Source organism: Patella vulgata, chromosome 8 (assembly GCF_932274485.2).
Source record: "Patella vulgata chromosome 8, xgPatVulg1.2, whole genome shotgun sequence".
NCBI lineage: Eukaryota > Metazoa > Mollusca > Gastropoda > Patellidae > Patella > Patella vulgata.
In genome coordinates, this window is record NC_065886.2 from 52,740,342 (window position 1) to 52,749,463 (window position 9,122).

Consider the following 9,122-nt stretch of genomic DNA (forward strand, 5'->3'; position numbering starts at 1 on the left):
ATAATTTGTATAAACTACAAATCTAGCTTTTCATAACATGAATTAAGGCCGAATGCTTAACACGATCTTTGAAGATACATTAGTTAAGAGTTTAATAAAGAGTTAGTCATTCTTGCTAAAATAATTCAAAAATAGATGATAAAAAAGAAAATATTGAAAATTTCATTCCAATTACTTCATTCTCAGCCAAGTTATTGTTTGTAGTTTTGATAAGATGTGCACAGTGGTAACCAATGCACTGGTATAATCGGAACTAAGCCTCGCTTTCCCATTTTTTAATTAAATTTTTAAATGGCGATTATTTATTTCTAAAATGAAGATTTAAGCTGCACCAGGGGCATGTATGTGTGTGTGTGTGTGTGGGGGGGGGGGGGGGTGGGGGGTGTCGGAGAGACCAAATTTTCAGTACGGGGACAGAAATGCCGTGTTTAGTTTAAACATATTTTATTGACAAATATCAAAAGGATTGAGCACAAGTTTGAAAAACTTAGAAAAGCCCTTTCCATACATATAAATGATAGACAAAATTTAATACAAACAAGATTGCGAAATAGGATATAGAATAATAAATAATTTATAAGTAATATAAGTAAAGTCAGATGAATTATATCTCAAAGCTTTATATAAAATAAGTGAAGAGGTGCAGGGGAAAAAAAAAAAAAAAAAAAAAAAAAAAGCCTCGCTTTCCCATTTTTTAATTAAATTTTTAAATGGCGATTATTTATTTCTAAAATGAAGATTTAAGCTGCACCAAGGGCATGTATGTGTTGGGGGGGGGGGGGGTGTCGGAGAGACCAAATTTTCAGTACGGGGACAGAAATGCCGTGTTACACTGATAGATTGTAATTTTCTATATCACTTAACGAGTAAATAGGCTCGTGGGTATCTGCCTTTATGGACGAGTTGGCCTAGCTTTTTTTACTGGCCATAGAATGTCATTCATCAGAAATAACAATACAATAATATATTGAATATGGGAATGAATTACAGAGAACAGGGTGAGAAGCCTGACAATCATTGAAGAGAGAGAGAGAGAGAGAGAGAGAGAGAGAGAATAGGTCATTTCGGGATTAACATATGGTTCAGTTTTATTTCAGGTAGTTTAACATCCACTCGACACAAACTAGGTCATTTCGGGACTAACGCATGATTCAATTTTATTTCAATAATACGCTTGCGCGTAGGGGTCTTTAGCAGTGGAATGAAACCGGAGGACCCGGAGAAAACCCACGAGGATGGACATGCGACACTACTCCGTGTCACCCTCACCCCCTATCACACACACATACCATTGTCATTGGTGTAGGACAGTCGGACGTGGCACGGAAATGCGTCTCTTCATTCTGCTGGTAGAGTTGGGATTCGATGAAGAGTAAACACATATGTCGCTGTATCGGCACAATTTCTCTCATTATAAATAAAATGAAATGAAATGGGGTTTAACGTCCTACTGTTCTGCTCCTAAACTGGGCTAATGAAGACGGGCATACGCCATACAGTGTGCTATGAGGGAAATTTTGCCCGGGCAGCGGCACTATCGCCTACTCTTATATCGAATTCCAACTACCAGGGGATCTTTTACGTGCATTCCAATATATACACGGGACCTCTGGTTTTTTTTGTCCCATCCGAACGACTAGACACCTGTCCTTGTCGGACCCTCCGTTCTGCAGCATTGACAAGGGGGAAACCCTGTCGGAAAATCCTGATGAACTTTCTCGGCCAATGCAAATTTCTCTCATAGCACACTGAATGGCGACGCCTGTCTACGATCTCCCAGTTCCTGCAGACTTTAGTAGGACTTAAAACCCAATATGATTTATTATTATTTATTATTATTACAGCATATTTATAGTGCACCTTTTCATATAACGTGTTCAGACGCACTTTACAAAGTGACAATATAATCATAAATAAACAACAAGATTATGGACATGTTAACGATTACAGATGTGTTTTAAGTTGGGTTTTTTTTAAAAAGAATATAGAGATGTACAAAATCTTAAACTAAATGGTAGATTATTCCATAAAACAGGTGCTTGATAACTAAAAGAGCGCTGACCATAACAGACGAGTTGAACAGTTTTGGACTTTAAAAGTAGTTTATCTGATGTACGTAATGTTCTGCCAGGTGTATAAAGTTCTAAAAGATCTGAGAGGTAAACAGGAGCTAAATTATTTAAACATTTAAAAGTAAGTAATAAAATCTTAAAATCAAAATCTTAAAATCAATTCGATATTTAACAGGTAACCAGTGAAAATTATATAAAACATGAGTTATGTGGTTACATGTTTTAGTTAAAGTAACAAGTCTAGCTGCAGTATTCTGTACTTTTTGTAATTTATGTATAATATACAGAATACAGAGGTGTAATGAAGATTGATATCCATTCATTTGATTTCAAGTTATTTTACAAACAATCTGTTTAGTATAGATACACTGCGACCGATGTCAGATTTCAGAACGTTGAGCAAATCCTTGTAGGTATTTTTGAAGCCACGGTGGCGCAATAATCCAGAGGGCTCGCAAACCAGGATGTCCGGATTTATATCCTCGTGTTGGCTGAGAAATGTTATTGGGATTTTCCAGCGTGATTTCTTCTAGGTGAAGGTGATATATAGCGCCTCTGGCCGAGCAAAATTTCCACCATGGCATACAGCGTGGCGCATAACCATCTTCATTAGTCCAATCTATTGAGAAAAGTAGGACGCTAAACTCCATTTCATCTCATTTCGATCGGTTGAAATACGTTGCCGTTGCTACGGGCACACGGGCTATTATTTCTCGCAATGGAGGAGGCGAGGTGGAGGAGGTGTGTGTGTGTGTGTGTGTGTGTGGGGGGGGGGGGGTCTCACTTAAAAATCGCTAACAAATTGCAGTCTTGTTCATTATCATTAACTATCCTATATGAGATTGTTCAGATTATTAGATATGACTAAAATTACGTACACAGAGAGTCCACACAGCAGATCAAGAGAGAGAAAGTTACAGTCGAATTACTTCATTCCAAGCTATGTTAGGGCTGTTTGTAGAATAGTGTAGTCTCGATTGTTATTGCTACCGTTGTTACTATAATAATCAGTCTCGATTATCCATTTTTTAATTAAATCATTAACCGCCAATCGTGTTTAAATCTAGAGCATTCCAAAGTTGATTATGGTCTTGACAAGTTAATATATGTTTAATTAATAATTTTTAAAATACAGATATGACGTCATCCTTTGATGTTGGAGTACCATTATTTCTAATAATCGTACGGGCAATGTGCCACGCGTAACTTGGTAAAATATTGAACTCGAGTGACGTATTTCATTGCAAAGCACGTGCAAGTGTCTGCATTTTAAGTTGTTTAATGGTCTCGAGCTTAAGACATTGCGTAATATATTGTAAAAACAATCGGGCCTCACGGCCCTCATGTTGTTTATATATATTACGCAATGTCTCGCTCTCGACCATTAAACAATACATATAATATTTAATGTGTAATTTTAAACTTGACGTGCAATAATCAGATTTACTTCTTGCATAATGCATCTTTAAAAATATGTATTTTTTTTAGTCATTTTCCTGGAAATAGACATCGTTGTGCAATGATTAATGAGAAAAATCCTTATTGGGAAATAGTCTTTTCAAATTTCTGGGTTAACCAGACCGAACAACAGGGTAATACCCGAAAATATTGTATAATGTCAACCAGGCCGTGGAAAATACCCCAAACAGCTGGATATTACCAGAATATATCGTTTTTGTTTAAAGATACGTTTCCACTAACGTATTTATCGGGTAGTTATTTCCCCCCAAAAATATCTATATAATAGTTATTTCCTCCAAAAAGTATTTCTAGAATAGTTATTTCTCCAAAAAAGTATGTCGATTTTGGTAAATATGGAAAGTATAGACACCCAATCTTACTAGAAAAATACTGGAATCCCTGAAAAATGTGAGGGTGTTCCTATAAGGCAGTCTGTATCCTCAAGTGACGTAAGTAGTGCTTCTTTAATTTGTTGATTTAATGGCTAACGCGTCATATGTCAAATATGCAGGCAGAATATCTCACGGCATTTTGTGAAGATTTGTAAAGTTAAAATAATATCTTGTAAACAGTTTTTCCATTAATAATTTTGATTTTATCTTTAAACAATTTTACAATAAAAAGTTTATATAACCCCCAAGAGATAGTCTTCTCGTTTGTTTTACAGCCGTTTGAACAGTGTTTGGTATTTTGAAAGAAATATTATAATACAGTATATTTGCTTAGCCCTAGAGGAGAGGTGTTCTCTGTTTGTCGGTGGATTGTTTTGATTGCTTTTCTTTTTCAGAAAATCTAATATAGACGTGTCATCAAAGAATCTAGGACAATACATATGGCAATTGTTTCAAACCAGGGGTCACGGTGGCTAAGTGGGTAAGTCGCTGGCTAGCTAGCCTGGAGGTTGTGTGTTCGATCCCTGCATTGGCCGAGTAAGTTGATCCAGATTATCCGGCACGGCCCCCCCCCTTCGTCAGTGATGCAGGATGGAGAGCCTGATAAGGACAGCTGTCTAGTCGTTCGGATGGGACGATAAATCGAGGTCCCGTGTACACATTGACATGCACGTAAAGATCCCTGACAGTTGGAATTTGATATAAGAGTAGGCCGTAGTGCCGCTGTCTGAGCAAAATTTCCCTCATAGCACACTGTATGGTGTATGCTCGTCTTCATTAGCCCAGTTCGGAGCAGAACAGTAGGACGTTAAACCCCATTTCATTTCATTTCATTGTTTCAAATGAATGTGCGCCCCACACGACCACCCAACAAAACATACACAATATCAAAGCCAAGGATATATTAACATTTTAATCAGAAATGAGATTATTGCAATGTTTAAAGGATATAAGAATCTTTAAGTTTAACCAAACATTACAAGTTTCCATACAATATAAATATTAAAGTAATTATATTTCATTAAAACTATACACACACAAAAAAAGTTTAGATTATATAGTATTAATCAAATAAGGCACTTAAGGGGGCGTTATGGGAGATTAGATAAAGAGCTGACAGTTCTTACTATAATAGTTAAAAACTAGATGATGTAAAGGGAATTTTTACAAGATTCCAGTCAAATTGATCCACTCTGAACTGAGATATTAGATTTTGAATCTTAAGCCTATTCTCGATCATCATTACTAAAGTCGATACGATAAAAACATAGTCTCGATTATCCACTTTTTGATTAAATCATCAATGAGCGTTGAGCAGTAAATCGGATTCAAATCCAGTAAACATCACAGACTAGCCATGCCATCGAGAGTTGATTATGGTCTGGATATGTTAATTAATGTCTAATTAATAATTTAGATAAGATTTCAGGCTTCAAGAAAGGCCTGTAATTGGCAGATTTAGTTTTTGCATAATGTATGTTTAAATAATAATTAAAATTATCTAAAATTGCTTTGCTTTGTTAAGATATGTGTGTATATAAATAAATTGTATGAATTACTGTAGCATTTAGATTTTAGTATAAATTATGCCTAGGACCCACTGGGTATTTTTTTGCCTCGGTCATGTACTACCGATGGAAATTGATGAGCCTGTTTTCCCGACAATGCAAGTTTTCAAATATTTCGCAGTTCTCCCTTCCGATGGTTCCACATGGATCGCGATGCCCCCGGAGTTTCCCGTGGACGGCGTGGAAGCTGTTCCATACGCCTCCCGGGGTTCATCAATGAAATCGACATCAACTCAAAATAAGAGAATGACAAAAATTAAGAGATTTTATATCTTTAAGAGAAAACGGTAAAATGATATAATAAATGAACTTTGTACAAACTGAATGTAACATAATGTATAAATTAACGTTAGATTTATGGTTGTAATTGTACTTATTTTGTACTTATAAATTATTATTATTATTATAATTATCATAAGGATAATGAAGCCTGGTTGAACGAGACGTTTTAAAACTGCACACGTGATAATACCACCATAAAAGTCAACGTTGGATTTAACAGGTGAATTACGGGATTTAGGATTGTTCTTTCGCAAGGTATAGATGCCATGTATTTTAAGGTTTTATTTAGGAGAGAGAGAGAGAGAGAGAAATGGAGTTTAACGTCCACTCGACACAAACTAGGTCATTTCGGGACTAACACATGGTTAAATTTTATTTAAATAATTCGCTTGCGCGTAGGGGTCTTTAGCAGTGGGAGGAAACCGGAGGACCCGGAGAAAACCCACGAGGTTGGACAGGCGACCCTACTCCTTGTCACGTACAACCGGGTGTATAGATGCCAGGTATTTTAAAGTTTTATTTAACAAGGTAGGACTGTGTGTATAGATGACAAGTATTTTAAGGCTTTATCTAAGCATAATTTGAAACATGACAAAAAAAGATGCAATTCTCGCTTTAAATTAGTCTGTTTTTTAACGCGACGTCTAGTAGCTTTCATCATTATCTATATATTTCTAGAAAATAGAAACGGGCGGCCCATAACAACCTGATTCATCAAATTATTAGAGTCATAACGATACAATAGGACATACCATTGAATATTATTGGTTCAGACTCACAAATACTACACATAGCCTAACACATACACCGCAATGATATAAATTATTTTAAACATCCCTTTAAATAGAAGCTTCTTTTCAAAGGAAAACATAGCACAATACAATAATATAACTATACATATTTCAATATGTTCGAAATCAGATACCAGTATACTTGCATAAATAATAATAATACGCTAGATGTCATCAAAAATTTTATAAAATAAAATCGCAAGAAAGAAGTTAGATGAACTATTTGATTTTTTTTTTTTTTTTTTTTTTTTTTTTAAACATATTTTATTGACAAATATCAAAAGGATTGAGCACAAGTTTCAAAAACTTAGAAAAGCCCTTTCCATACATACAAATGATAGACATTATTTAATACAAACAAGATTGCGAAATAGTATATAGAATAATAAATAATTTATAAGTAATATAAGTAAAGTCAGATGAATTATCGCAAAGCTCTATATAAAATAAGTGAAGAGGTGATAAAGAGAATATAAAATTATATTTAAAACATTGAAAAATAAAGTTTAATAAATGGGATATAAATGAACTGATGCATGTATAAAATTACAAAAAAAAAAAATAATAAAAAAAAATGGGGGGTGCGGGGAGAAAAAAAAAAAAAAAAAAAAAAAAAAAATGTTATCCACCAAAAAAGCTAAAGCTAATAATTTATTCTAAGATGTAACTACTAACAATAACTTTTATTTAAATCGTTTTGAAAGTTTGATATATTTGTGAACTTCAAGGAAAAGGTTTGTATTCATCTCAATTGACAATTCTGAATTGCCGCACAATAGGATATCTATATTTATCACAGAATAACTTGACAGTGTATTTAATAGTTCAGCACGAATTACATCATATAAGTGACATTGCAGGAAATAGTGTTCGGCATTTTTTATAAATTTGCCACAAGAACATGTGGGATCATTCACAACGTTTATTTCATACAAATCATTTTGCAACGAACTACACCCATGCCGTATTCTAGTGTGAATAATATTTTCATGTCTATTACCTCTATAGTAGTAGATTGGCGCTTTATGTATTAAGGAACGTAATTTTTGTTTGTATAGATATTTGAAGGATTTAAGAGTGGTTGATTGCTTTATGGGGTCCTCTAATAATTCCCAATCTCGAATTGTTGTGGGGAAGTACGAAGTTTGGTGTAATGTTGTTCTACAATAAGGATATCTATATTCGCTAATGTTTCTTAAATTGTATTTTTGTGGTGTTTGTTGATAATATTCTAGAATGTCATATAAGTATGCTGGGTTTCTCTGATTTTTAACTTGAAAAAATGAAGTTAGTCGCTTTTGTGTACGTCTGTCTGACAATTTATTCCATCCGGTTTCAAAATAAAGCGCTTCACGAGAACAAGTTTTAGTTAGTCCAGTCACAATCCTGGCAGCTTCTAGTTGTACCTTTTCAAATTTTTCGGTATTGGAAACGTTACACCCATCCCACACTTCACATGCGTATTCCAATTTTGGCCTTATGAATATCAAATATACGTTATTTAGAGTTTGTCTTTTAAAGGTGAATTTTAGTTTACGCAAAATATTTAATAATTTTGAGGTGGACGAGATAATAGTTTCTATATGGATGGTCCATTTGGCGTCATTTGAAAGGGTAATGCCCAAGTATTTGATGTTGCTTTATCTCAGATTATATCGTGGGGTGTACTGCATAGTACAGTAATGTTAAATTTTTAACAAAAAAAAAAAATAGCAGAAATTTAATTATAGATAGTAATACAAAACCACGGGAGTGTGAACACCCTCAGCGATGATTTAATATTATATTGTGACTGGGACTACTATTAAGTATTAAATACGAAAAGCATCTCTAGATATAAAAAAACCCAACAAATCCTCTGATAGATAGCAGTACAAAGACCCAGTTTGTCTAAAGTCCCAGTACTTTAAATTCAAATAATACACAATGAGATGTTCTGATATTGGTTTGGGTCAAAAATATACTTATATATTCTTCAAAAAAAAGTAGGGGATATTGAAATGCAAATACCTATGCAGGTTGCGATATGATAAATTGTCATGGACACTTGAAATCCTTTGAGAGTATGTTCACAGATGAAGAACTTATCGCCCCAACAGAACCACTGAGCTGCACATGCGACACGCAATAGCGCCATAGCCGTGGGAGGGGTTCATTGTCAAATTTGACACTTCAAGGAAGGGTTGATGAAAACTGCCGCTTTCTGGTTTATCCTATCCATGTTTGCTTTCTTATCGGTTCTTGCATAAGATTTACTGTTTAGCGTATCTTTGCTTTAGTGCGCTACGTTTAATTCGATAACTGCAAAAATTGGCCGTGGCACTGCAAGAGGAGTGAGTCAGATTGCCCCAAATCGTGATTGGACGGTTGATTAGGAGCATGCCACGACGAATTGCTGAATGTCTGAGGATTGGTGGAGCAATTACTCATTATTAAGACAAAAATCAAAAAAGTCCATTTTCACTTTTGACTCTTTGCGAGTGAAATGTGGTCGTCAGATAAGTCGCCCATATGAACTGTTTGTGTTCATGTATAGGCAATTGGCCTGTTATTAAC